This window comes from Capricornis sumatraensis, chromosome 5 (genome assembly GCF_032405125.1).
Source record: "Capricornis sumatraensis isolate serow.1 chromosome 5, serow.2, whole genome shotgun sequence".
In the NCBI taxonomy this organism is placed as follows: Eukaryota; Metazoa; Chordata; class Mammalia; order Artiodactyla; family Bovidae; genus Capricornis; species Capricornis sumatraensis.
In genome coordinates, this window is record NC_091073.1 from 17,639,089 (window position 1) to 17,651,369 (window position 12,281).

The 12,281-nt window shown below is 38.3% G+C and overlaps 1 pseudogene; it reads left to right on the top strand.

Moving 5' to 3' along the window:
• The first annotated feature begins 11,422 nt into the window (after positions 1–11,422).
• LOC138080520 (U6 spliceosomal RNA) lies at positions 11,423–11,523 on the top strand (annotated as a pseudogene).
• Positions 11,524–12,281: the final 758 nt, after the last annotated feature.

Here is a 12,281-nt window from a genome sequence, read left to right on the forward strand (position 1 = left end):
TGCTATGGTCCTCCAATCAATGGAGTAATTAAAGCTAATTTCTCCATGGACCTTGGAAAAAGTGGCCACAAATAATCGATTTGTCTGTCAAAAAATGTTTAAAGCAAACATCAGTCACTGATCAGCTACAAATCCATTTAAGGTAAAACCAGACCAGCCATGGGCAATTTTTCTCATTAAAGTAGTGTTTAAACTGTTGTTTCCAGCTGACACAAGAGATATATCAAACAAACAACACCTGCAAGAAGCATTGTTGAAGTATTGCTTTTTTACCATTCAAAAAGTTTACTATGCAGATGAAAAATCACTTGCCGTCACAGTGACATTTTCCTAAAGTCCTGCTGCTAGTCAAAGGCATTGTTTTTCCTTAAACGCTCTAACTTCAATTCCTGGAAAAGGTTAGCATCTAAACCAAATCTAAAGTTGGCGAATTAGAGGTCAGATCAGAAAAATAAACTGAGTTAGATTTGAATGAATTTTTCACCTTGTCTCCACCTCCCTCCTTAACCTTCTCTCCCTTCCCAACATGATCATTCTTTCCTGTGTTCATGTTAATTCTATTAACAACTATGAGTGGCTATTTTGCCACAACAATATTTTGATCTCAGTAAATTTTACAATTCTATCACTAAGTCAGACTGTTCAGTTGAAAATTAGGCAATATTTTATAACAAAGAAGGATGGCTGATGTCATGGGGACCTGGGTTCATTCTTTTTGATGCTCACTGAGAGCTCCTCCAAAAACATCATTTAATCTCTCCAGGTGAGTTTCCATGTTGATAAAGGTCAAGAGTTATTGTAGTTGACCTCTAATGTGCACTGCACTCTTAAAATCTCCTTGTTTGCCCATGGTCACTTTTAAAATTCTCACTGAATGCGTCTGAGTAATTGTTGCCTTTCTCACACTGAGAAAGAATCTTTGCTAAGCATTCAGTGAGCATACCACAGGGGAGCCTGGTGGGCTGCCCTCTATGGGGTCGCACAGAGTCAGACACGACTGAAGCAACTTAGCAGCAGCAGCAGCAGTGAGCATAAACTCTATTTCTAAGCAGGGGCGTTCTTACATTGTCTGGGACCAACAACCATCTCATTGCTACTAGTTCTCTTCTCTGGAATAAAGCAGAATAAACTCAGCCAGGGCTAGGCACATAATTTTGGTCCAACTCATTGAATGTTCTGTAGAGGAGTTTTGAACATTGAGTGAGGCTGCAGCTGCAGGAACACAGGGGCAGGTGCTGGGCATCCAGCATGACAGGTAGGGTCAGTGAGGACCAGCTGTCTCCTGGGTGTAACTTCCACCAGGCTTCCGGCTACCTCATCCCAGAGCTCCCTCCAGTCTTTCCTGAACCTGATCCTCCCATGTCCTGTGGATTTTGTGGACGAATTTTCATGCTGGTTAACATAGTCCTGGTTAGGTACAATTCAGTTCAGTTCAGTTGCTCAGCTGTGTCTGACTCTTTGCGACCCCATGGACTGCAGCACGCCAGGCTTCCCTGTCCATCACTAACTACCAGAGTTTGCTCAAACTCATGTCCATTGAGTCGGTGATGCCATCCAATGATCTCATCCTCTGTCGCCCCCTTCTCCTCCTGCCTTCAGTCTTTCCCAGCATCATGGTCTTAGTTCTTCGCATCAGGTGGCCAAATGAATATTTAGGACTGATTTCCTTTAAGATTAACTGGTTTGATCTCCTTGCAGTCCAAGAGACTTTGAAGACTTTTCTCCAACACCACAGTTCAAAAGCATCAATGCTTCGGTGCTCAGCTTTCTTTTACTCTCACATCCATACACAACTACTGGAAAAACCATAGCTTTAACTACATGGACCTTTGTCAGCAAAGTAATGTCTCTGCTTTTTAATATACTGTCTAGATTTGTCATAGATTTTCTTCCAAGGAACAAGCGTCTTTTAATTTCATGGCTGCAGTCACCATTTGCAGGGATTTTGGAACCCCCCAAAATAAAGTCTGTCACTGTTTCCATTGTTTCCTATCTATTTGCCATGAAGTGATGGGACTGGATGCCATGATCTTAGGTTTTTGAATGTTGAGTTTTAAGCCAACTTCTTCACTCTCCTCTTTCACTTTCATTAAGAGGCTCTTTAGTTCCTCTTCACTTTCTGCCATAAGGGTGGTGTCATCTGCATATCTGAAGTTGATATTTCTCCCAGCAATCTTGATTCCAGCTTATGCTTCATCCAGCTTGGCATTTTGCATGATGTACTCTGCATGTAAGTTAAATAAGCAAGGTGACTATATATAGCCTTGATGTACTCTTTTCCCAATTTTGAAACAGTTCTTTGCCCTATGTCTGGTTCTGACTGTTGCTTCCTGACCTGCATAGAGATTTCTCAGGAGGCAGGTAAGGTGGCCTGTTATTCCCATCTCTTTAAGAATTTTCCACAGTTTGTTGTGATCCAAATCAGAGCTTTTAAAAATAGGTCTAGAAGCTGGCAATCAAGATACTTGAATGACTTTCCATGAAGTTTCTCCTCATATTTGTAGGCAAATACCATTCTACATATACATTCTCTGCTTCCCCCACCAAATCTGAACACTCTTCCTTTGACATTTCTGGTCCTTTGACCATCTTGTAATTCTATAGTTGTACTCACATACAATGGTTCTCTTATTATTGTTGACACCATTCTGTCGTGTAGACTAAGGTTGAATTGGTTTTTGACACAACATTGTAGTTTTGGTTGAGTTTATTGTCAACTAAAACTCCAAAGCCTGCTTCCATCTGTCCCCAAAAACATATATACACTTAATTGAATTTCAAACTCAATAGTTTTAAATTTCATCAATCTTGCCTATTCAGATCTTAATGAATTCAAATTTTATAGTATTGCTTATCCTCTTAAGAAACGCATTTGTGTCATCTGAAAATTTGACAATCCTGTATTTGCCATTCAGCTAAGTTGTTTGTGGGGTTCCCTGGTGGCTCAGATGGTAAAGAATTGCCTTCAATGCAGGAGACCTGGGTTCATCCGATCCCTGGGTTGGGAAGATCCCATGGAGAAGGGAATGGGCTACCCACTCCAGTATTCTTGCCTGGAGATATCCATGGACAAAGAGCCTGCTGGGCTGCACTTCACAGGGTAATAAGAGTTAGACACGACTGAGTAATACTACAGCTACTAAGTTGCTTGTAAGGAGGATAGAGGCGAGGACCAAGCTCTTTGGAGGAAGCCTAGAAAGCTGTTTTTGGAAGAAAATAGAATACCAATTTTTGCAAGGTGCAGTTGAAAATAGAACACTGTGCTCAAATACATGTGGAAAATGCTACATACTAAAACACTCTTTGAGATTTAAAATACGTATTGATAATTAAAAACTCTTAAGAAACTTCCTTCCAGATTGATGCTGGTCAAGTAATTTAACATTTCCAAAGCCATGTCCCACTAGATATTTCTTGATAAAATACGTTTTAAAAGGCTGGTATAATAAATATTTATTCATTTATTCACTTTGGGACTTTCATATTTATGGTAATATTATAATGTGAATCTGTAGAATATTCAGTTTTTCTACAGTTTCCTGGGCCAGAGACTTTTCTTTATGGAGCATCTTTCATGACTGATACAGTAAATTTGATAAAACCATGTCAGGGAATATTTTGGGGCTATGGTTGTTATATTGGCTCCATGTTTGCCTAACTTTCTTTTTTTTTTTTTATTTTATTTTTTTTTTAATTTTAAAATCTTTAATTCTTACATGTGTTCCCAAACATGAAGGGGGGTTCATGTTTGCCTAACTTTCTAACCTCCAATTTTGTGAATTGATCTAATGAATGGTATGCCTCCACCCATGCTATAAGGAAACACTAAAATCACTTTTTGAAAGAACCCATTTTAAAAATCAACTCGAGTCAAAGGCAACTAAATTATTATTCATATACAATAAAATATGATCCTTTTAAGGGTACATTCTTAGAGTTTTGACAGAGGTACACATCCGTGTGACCACAACCACAGTTAAGATGTAGAACATTTCCATCACCACAAAATTGTCCCTCATGCCTTTTGCCTGTCAGTCTGCTATGATCCACAGCCCAGGCAACCAGATCTGCTCTTTACTGCTATAGATTAGGTTTTCTTTTTTCTAGAATTTCATGCAAGTGGCATCATACAGCGTGTGTTTTTGTGCCTGGCTTATTTTACTCAGCATGTTTTTCAGAGTCATCCATGTTATTGGATGTAGTTCATTTTATTGCCGAGTAGTATTCCACTCTGTACGTACAACACAACTTGTTTATCCACCCACCTGTGATGGGTAGTAAGACTGTTCCTTGTTGTTGTTGTGCGTGCGTGTTCAGTCGTGTGTGACTCTTTCTGACTCCATAGAGTGTAGACCACCAAGCTCCTCTGTCCGTGGAATTTTTCAGGCAGAAATACTGGAGTGGGTTGCCATTTCCTTCTCCAAAGACTGTTCCTAGTTATTCACTATTTGAAATAAAACTCTTATGAACATTTTTTGCAAGTTTGTGTGTACCCCAGAAGTGTATGAGTTCATTTTTCCACATTCTTACCGACACTTGGTATGGTTACTCTTTTTCATCTTAGCCATTACAGTGGGTGGTTTTAATTTGTAATTCTCTGATGACTAATGGTGTTGAGCATCTTTTTGAGTGCTATAGGTCATTTTCTATCATTTTTTGTGAAGTACCTGTTTCAATCTTTTCTCCAATTAAAATTTGAGTTATGTTCTAATTATTAACATTTAAGAGTTCATTATATGTTCTTTATGTGTCCTTTCCCAGATATATATGACATATGAAACATACACGTCCTATATGTTATGTGCGCATGCACATATATGTATTTATAGGAGCTTCAGTACTAAAGAATCCACCTGCCAGTGCAAGAGGTATGGATTCGATCTCTGGGTCCAGAAGATCCCCTGGAAAAGAGAATGGCACCCCACTCCATTATTCTTGCCTGAAGAATCCCATGGACAGAGGAGCCTGGCAGGGCTATAGTCTACGGAGTTGCAAAGAGTTGGACATGACCAAGAGACTAAACAACAACATGCATTTATACATATATATATTGAGTATACACACACATAATATTTTTGGTACATATTAATATTTTCTCCCAGTCTGTGGTCTGCTGTTTAATTTGCTAAAAGGTGTCTTTCTAAAAACAAAAGCTTTGAATTTTTTTTTTTAATCCAACTTAAAAAATTTTTTTTCTTTAATATTCTTGGTTTTTTAGTAATTCTGAGGACTTATTTTCCCTAGCCATGGTCATAAAGGAGGAAGCGACTTTTCCCCCTGTATCTTGTATTGGCTAATTCCAGTCATTGTGTTAAGACCTACCCCCATTCCCTTCCTTTCCATAGACTCATGATGAATTGGCTGGAAAAGAACCACTTGTTGGGTGTCTACACTAGCCAATTTGACAGCAGCATGATTATGCCCTATTTAAAAAGAACACAGAGGACATATGTAATACATAAAACTCTTAGACAAATAGCCTGAAGGCCTTTCTTAACCACTTAATTAAACAAGTCTTCTAAAGTTACTCTCTGTCATGTCACCTTGGAAATTTTCTTCAAGGCACGGTTGTATTTGACCATCTTTTTATTTGTGTACCAGTTTTTCACATGACTACCTCATTCGACTGGAAGCTTTTCTGTCTTGTTCATATGTAATGAACAAGCAAATGAACCAGTAGAGACCAGATTGCATTGTGACTGACGGTATTGACATCAACTTGAGCTCTGTGGCTCCCACCACTTCAGCCTCCAGAAGCCCTCCCTCTCTGTCACTCTCACCCACAGCATTTGTAAATACTACACGGAGGGATGGCTTCCCTGGTGGCTCAGAGAGTAAAGAATCTGCCTGCAATGCTGGAGCCCCAGGTTCAATCCCTGGGTCAGGAAGATCCCCTGGAAGAGGGAATGGCTACCCATTCCAGTATTCTTGCTTGGAGAATCCCATGGACAGAAGAGTCTGGCAGACTACAGTCCATGCATGGGGTCACAAAGAGTCGAACATGACTGAGTGACTAACACTTCACCTTTCATACGGAGGATAAGGCGTTTGCATAGAACTGTTAAGCCATTTCTTTCAGGGAGGCAATCTCTCTAATTCTCACTTTAATGAGAGCTGAGATTCTCTGAAACTACCATATTCACCCTTTCATGAGTAAGAGATGATTCAGGGTGGAGTAATTGGGGAATTATTAAGAAGATTGCTTCTTTCTATAATTTCCTCTCTAGCCTTTTATATGGGTAATTAGCAACAGAATATTGGTTTTCTTAGATTGTTGCCTAGTAGCCTAACCTCGGTTAAAGCAGTCCTGCTGGCATTCTAGGAAAAGGTCTCATTTACTGGTGTTTATCATTCAGTTCCTGAAACTCACACTGGGTGAAACCTGGCATGGCAGCTCTCAGCTCAATTGCAACTTAAAAGAAAACAGATTCTGCTTTGCTTAAATTGTTTTCGACTGACTGGGTAAGAATAAATTAAAGGTTCTCGTAGGTAATAGCTTCTGAATTCAATTAAAAATATCATCAGGCAGCTGCTTTCTTTTTTTCTGAAAGTACAGAAATGATTTTGAGCAAGTTAATTGATTTTCTTATGAAGCTTTTTTGACTGACAGATTTAGTTGAATTCTTACTTAACATTTTTCACTTATAGCAATATAGAAATAGAAAATGAGAATCAGACAAAAAATTCTAATTATCCTGCTATGGTAAAAATCTCAGAGTAATAACATCTTAAAGGTCAGTCAGTTCATCTCTTCATTTGTTCATTCATTTGAACATTGATTCATTGGTCAAATATTTATCTCTTAATTTGGGCCAGGTTCACTGAACAAGTGTTTAATACTTCCCACACTTGGGATTTTTGGTTTGTTTGTTTACAAATGACCTTAGTTTGCTAGTCTGTAAATTTCAAGCAAGTTGGGGCCACGTCTGTTTTATTTACTGCTGGATCCTAGGTACCAAGAATAATGGATGGTGTACAGTAGACTTTCAGTAAGCATTTGGTGGAAGAAAGAAGAAAGGACAGAGGGAGGGAAGGAAGGAAGGGAGAAAGCAAGGAAGGAAGAGCAGGAAGTTGGCGGGGATAGGACACTGTGAGATGTCCTGTGCACTGCACTCCCTTGTTGTCTGACTTTTTGTGACCCCTTGAACTGTAGCTCACCAGACTCCTCTGTCCATTGGATTCTCCAAGCAAGAGCACTAGAGTGGGTTGCTGTGTCCTCCTCCAGGGGATCTTCCCAACTCAGGAATCAAACCAGCATCTCATGCATTTCCTGCACTGGCTGGTGAATTCTTTACCACTGAGCCACCTAGGAAGCCCTGGAACCCTCTCCAATTATCTGCATTGCTCTCTGTCTCTTCATTCACATATATACTTAAGTGTCCCATATCTGACCCCTTTCCTGACCATCTTTTTTAAAGCACCATACCTCACTCTTATTACATTAAGTGTTTAGATTTTAGAATATTAGTCAGGGCTTCTTTGTTTTGTTCACCATGTCTGGCACACAGTATATGCTAAATCAATTTTTGTATAATAGATGAAGTGTTCCCCAAATGCAGCACAATAAGTTAATTGCCTCTTTTGCTCCTTCTCTACCTCTAGAAAAATATCTTTGGGAAATGTGAGCAAGAGCAGGAGGTATTATATCACCATAATGATATCGCCGTGGAGCATGTACTTACAAATAATACACAGTTTTGTCCTAATCATGTGATTTTAGAGACACCTTCATCTGTCAATTACCAACTTGTGGCTCATGAGATTAGAAAGGTTCTTGGAAGTCTTTTTAATATTTCAAAAAGTTTAATAAAACCCATGCAGTTATCCTTAATAAGGCTGTGATGAAAAACAAAAATAAATAATCCAGAGGTTGCAAAATTTTCTCAAGTCACAGTGATTTGATTATTTTTTCATAATATTTATAAGCCAAAAAATGTCTTAACCATCTTACTTATTAAATATTTATACCCACACAACTTGTTAGTAATAGTTTGTGTAAGAAATACTGCTATGTCTCCCTAGAAATTTTAAAATATCTTGCAGGGCTCTTGTGAATTTTTTGTGGTACTCTGAAGTGATTTGGAACAGAGTTTAGGAACCATGGAGCTTACCAAAGCTTCTGAACAATGTATGTTCACCATATTAATAAGACCAAATTACTGTAATTCCAGTTTAATTTGGTCATTGACAGTATCATCAGAATTCCTGAGACAAGATTGCCAAGCCAAATGCAACTATCAGAGCACAAGTTGAGTGATTGTAATGTTTCACTTGAATGGGTTAAATTCTGCCCCTGTGACAGCCAGTGTTATGCAACCAAGGGTTCTATGATGCCTGGACTGAACAAGGAAAAAAAGAGAGGACTCAAGCTATTAAAATTAGAAATGAAAGTGAGCATCGCTACCAACTTTACAGAAATAAAAAAGGATTAAACAGAAGTAATATGGACAATTGTATGCCAATAAATTGGATTAATTAGATTAAACAGACCAATTACTACAAAGATACGAACTACCAAAACTGACTCAATAAAAAATACAAAATCTGAATAGACCTGTAAATTTAGTCAAAAGACTAGGCACAAAGATAAGTCTAGGCCTGGATAGTTTTACTGGTTAATTTAAGAAAACATTTAAAGAATTAATACCACTTCTCCATGAATCTTCCAAAAAAACAGAAGAGGAGGGAACAATTTCAACTCATTTTATGGGATCACTTTTATGCTGATGCAAAATCCAGACAAGGACATGATAAGAAAGGAAAACTATGGACCAATATTTTTATGAATATAGATGCAATCCTCAACAAAATATAGCCAGCCAAATATGGGAACCTATTAAAAGAATTATATATATACACCATGACCAAGTGCAATTAATACAAAGTTGGTTTTTACATCTGAAAATCTGTGTAATGTGTGTGTGTGTGTGTGTGTGTGTGTGTGTGTGCTGTATGCTCAGTTGTATCTGACTCTTTGTGATCTCATGGGAGTCCGCCAGGCTCCTCTGTCCGTGGGATTTTTGTAGGCAAGACTACTGGAGTGAGTAACCATTTCCTCCTCCAGGGGATCTTTTTGGCCCAGGGATCGAACCCACATCTCCTGCATTGGTGGGTGAATTCTTTACCACTGAGACACCTGGGGAGCCCAATATGTAATAATAAAGGACAAAATCTCACATTATCATCTGAATAGTGAAGAGTGAAAGTGTTAGTCACTCAGTCATTTCTGACTCTTTGTGACCCTATGGACTGTAGCCCACCAGGATCCTCTGTCCATGGAATTTTCCAGGCAAGAATACTGGAGTGGATTGCCATTCTCTTCTCCAGGGGATTTTCCTGACCCAGGGATATCTGAATAGATGCAGCAAACCTATTTGAAATAATCCAATACCCTTTCATGATAAAGTCACTTTAAAAATTAGGAATAGAGGGGAACTTTCTCAATCCAATAAAGGGTATCAAGTCCGCAGCTAATATCACACTTGCTGATGAAAGACTGAAAACTTCTCCCCCAAAGTCAGGAACAAGACAAAGATGTTTGTTCTCATCACTTCCAGTCTACACTGTGCTGGAGATTCTAGTCAGTGCATTTAACCAAGAAAGTAAAATAAAAGTCTTCAAGATTGGAAAACAAGAAGTAAAACTGTTTCTATTCACAGATGTCATGATTTTGTATTTAGAGAATCCTAAGCAATCCAACCAGTCCATCCTAAAGGAGATCAGTCCTGAGTGTTCATTGGAAGGATTGATGCTGAGGCTGAAACTCCAATACTTTGGCCACCTCATGCGAAGAGTTGACTCACTGGAAAAGACCCTGAGGCTGGGAGGGATTGGGGGCAGGAGGAGAAGGGGATGACAGAGGATGAGATGGCTGGATGGCATCACCGACTTGATGGACATAAGTTTGGGTGAACTCCGGGAGTTGGTGATGGACAGGGAGGCCTGGTGTGCTATGATTCATGGGGTTGCAAAGAGTCGGACATGACTGAGCGACTGAACTGAATTGAACTGAAGCAATCCACTAAAAACTAGTAGAAGTTGTAAGTTCAGAAAAATTATAGGTTATAATATTAATATACAAAAATCAATTGTAGTCAGGGGCTTGGGACTAATAAGTACAAACTACTAAGTATAAAATGAACTGTAAGGATGTATTGTACACCACAGGGAGTTTAGCCAATATTTTTATAATAAAATTGAGTGGAGTATAATCTATGAAAATTTTGAGTCACCATGTTGTACACATGAAACTAATATATGACATTATAAATCTACGTATGTCAGTTTAAAATGACTGATTATAGTTCTGTACACTAGCAATGAGTAATCTTAAAATGAAATTCAGACATTTTTTTACAATAGCTTAAAAAGAATAAAATACTTAGGATAAGTTTTACAAAAGTGTGAAACTTACACTCAATAATCTTTAAAACATTGTTGGAAATGACTAATGAGGACTAAAATAAATAGAAGGACATTTTATGTGCACGTGTCATCTTCTAACAATTGATCTACAGATTGAGTTCTTGAATTCTTCTCCCTCAGTTGATCTAATTCAATGTAATTGTTATCAATCTCAGACTTGGTTTCTTTGCAAAAATTGACAAGCTGTTATAAAATTCATATGGGGATTCAAGGAAATGGAAAGAGTCAAAATAATCTTGGAAAAGAACAAAGTTGTAAGTTGGAGGACTTAAATTTCCCAACTTCAAAACTTGCTGTAAAGCTACACTAATCAGGACAGTGTGGCACTGGCAGAAGGACAAACATCTAGGTCGGGGGGGGAGGGGCGGGTAGAACTAAGAGTCCAGGGTTTATAAATAAACCCTCCATTTATAGGCAATTGAGTTTTGACAAATGTACCAAAAAAATTAAATGGGGGAAAGAATAATCTTTTCAATAAATGATACTGGGGCAACTGAATATCTGCATGCAAAAAGAAAAACAAAGTTGGACCTATACCTCACATCATATACAAAAATTAAGTAAAAGCACATCACAGACCTAAATGTAAGAGCTGAAAATATGGCACTCCTAGAAGAAAACATGGGTGTAGATCTGTTACCTGGAATTTGGCAGTGGTTTTTTAAAATACAAAAACAAAAGTATAAGAAACAAAAGAAAAAATTGACTAATTGGACTTTATCAAAACTAACACATTTGTACTGCAAGGAACGTAATCAAGAAAGTGGAAAGTCAGCCCACTGAATGGGAGAAAATATTTGCAAATCATATATCTAATAAGGGACGTGCATCTAGAGTGTATAAAGAACTCTCAGAACTCAAAAATAAAAAGACAAACTAATTAAAAAATCAGAAAGGATCTGAACAGACATGTCTCCAAAAAATGTATACAAATGGTAAATCAAAACCATAATGGGATATCACTTCATATATGTATAATAAAAAGATGTGTAAGTTCTTGCTTGAGTAGCATGTATACTAAAATTGGAATGTTACAGAGAAGATTAGCATTGCCCCTGTGCAAGGATGACACGAACTCATGAAGAACAAGCACTGGAGAGGAAGTGGAGAAATTAGAACCCTCATACACTGTTATTAGGAATGTTAAAATAGGACACTTTGGAAAACAACCTGGAAACTCCTCAAAAGGTAAACATACTGTCTGTGTGCATGCTCAGTCGTGTCTGACTCTTTGTGACTCTGTGGACTGTAGCCCGCCAAGCTCCTCTCTCCTTGAAATTTCCCAGGCAAGGATACTAGAGTGGGTTACCATTTCCTGCTCCAGGGGATCTTCCCAACCCAGGGATCAAACTTGCGTCTCTGGCATTGGCAGATGGGTTCTTTACCACTGTGTCACCTGGGAAGCCCCCAAGTCATTCTATGACCCAACAATTCGATTCCGACACCCAAGAAAACACATGTCCACCAAAATATGTTGTATGTGAAAGATTACAGTGGCATTCTTCATAATAGTCAAAGAGTAGAAATAATCCAAACACCCACCAACTGATGGATGGATAAATAATAAGTGGTACAGTCACACAAGGAAATATTATTTGGCAATAAAAAGGAATGAAGTATTGGCACATGCTACAACATAGATGAAGCTTGAAAACACTAAATGAAAGAAGCCATTCACAAGAGGCCACATATTGTTTGAGTGATATGAAATGTCCAGAACAGGCAAATCCATAGGAACAGAAGTGTATCAGTTGTTATCTAGCGCTGGAAGAGTTTGGGAAGTGACACCTAAAGAGAACAGAGTTTCTTTAGGAGTGATGAAAATATTCTAAAATTTATTGTGATGATATTCTCAC